This window comes from Sinocyclocheilus rhinocerous, unplaced genomic scaffold, assembly GCF_001515625.1.
Source record: "Sinocyclocheilus rhinocerous isolate Xijiao unplaced genomic scaffold, SAMN03320098_v1.1 scaffold3372, whole genome shotgun sequence".
Taxonomy (NCBI): Eukaryota; Metazoa; Chordata; class Actinopteri; order Cypriniformes; family Cyprinidae; genus Sinocyclocheilus; species Sinocyclocheilus rhinocerous.
In genome coordinates, this window is record NW_015645519.1 from 1006 (window position 1) to 1448 (window position 443).

Consider the following 443-nt stretch of genomic DNA (forward strand, 5'->3'; position numbering starts at 1 on the left):
TGTAATAATGCAGAAGAAGTAATGTTCATATCCATATAATTTTCCTCAGCGTTTCTCTTGTATGAATCACAAAGCTCTTTACTGAATGCTGCCTACTTATTACAGTAGAACGCCGACGATAAGCACACTTTTGATAAAACAATAAATCGCCCCGGAAGTCTTCAAGAGGAGCTCCGCAAGGTGTACTCAGGCCCTGTCCCAAATGGAACACTTCATGTGCACTTCAAGTGTCTTACGGACTTACAGTGGTTCCCGCGTGCGTCTGTGAAGTCTACGAGACCATAAGGTGTCCCGTTCGTCATTTTAGCGTTCAGAAGGGTGCTCGCCTGTTATGCGCCCTCGATCCGCACTTCTGCTGAGCCCGCACCGGGGCGAGCTCCACAGCAGACTTCTACCCAACAGTCAAAGCAGCATTACGTCACGAAAGTGCGGACTCAGAGGAA